The following is an 804-nucleotide window of genomic DNA, read 5'->3' as shown; positions in this document are numbered from 1 at the left end:
TGACATGGTAGGCATATCAAAAAGTGCTGTACATCGCATATTGACTGAAAATTTGGACATGAAAAAGCTGTGCGCACGATGGGTGCCGCGTTTGCTCACAATTGGACAAAAACAGCGTCGTGAGGATGTTTCAATCGAGTGTTTGGCGATATTTCGCAGTAATAAGGCCGAGTTTTTGCGTCGATTCATAACCATGGATGAAACATGGGTTCATCATTTCACACCTGAGACGAAAGAACAGTCGAAACAATGGACTGAAAGGGGAGAATCGGCTCCGAAAAAGGCGAAGACAACTTCAACGGCTGGCAAGGTTATTGCGTCAGTTTTTTGGGATGTGCGTGGGATAATTTTCATTGATTATCTTCAAAAAGGAAAAACAATCAACGGCGAGTATTATGCGAATTTATTGCAGCGTTTGAGTGATAAAATCAAGAAAAAAACGTCCGCATTTGGCGAAAAAGAAAGTGTTGTTTCATCATGACAATGCACTGGCTCACACGTCCGTTATTGCGATGGCCAAAATCAATGAGTTAAAGTTCGAATTACTTTCTCACGCACCCTATTCACCAGATTTAGCCCCCTCAGATTATTATATAAACTTGAAAAAATGGCTTGGTGGTAAAAGATTTGCTAACAATGAAGAGGTGGAGTCTGCGGTTGATGGCTATTTTGAGGAACTCGATGGTTCTCACTATAAACATGGTATCGAAGCTATTGAACATCACTGGGAAAAGTGTATCGAGCTAAAAGGGGACTATGTTGAGAAATAAAGATATATTTTTTCAAAATTTTTGTGTTTTCTTT

The sequence above is a fragment of the Odontomachus brunneus genome, unplaced genomic scaffold (assembly GCF_010583005.1).
Source record: "Odontomachus brunneus isolate Ranch 3 - 2012 unplaced genomic scaffold, Obru_v1 Obru_scaffold_413, whole genome shotgun sequence".
Taxonomy (NCBI): domain Eukaryota; kingdom Metazoa; phylum Arthropoda; class Insecta; order Hymenoptera; family Formicidae; genus Odontomachus; species Odontomachus brunneus.
The sequence above is the reverse complement of the archived record's forward strand: the minus strand, read 5'-3'. Positions refer to the sequence as shown.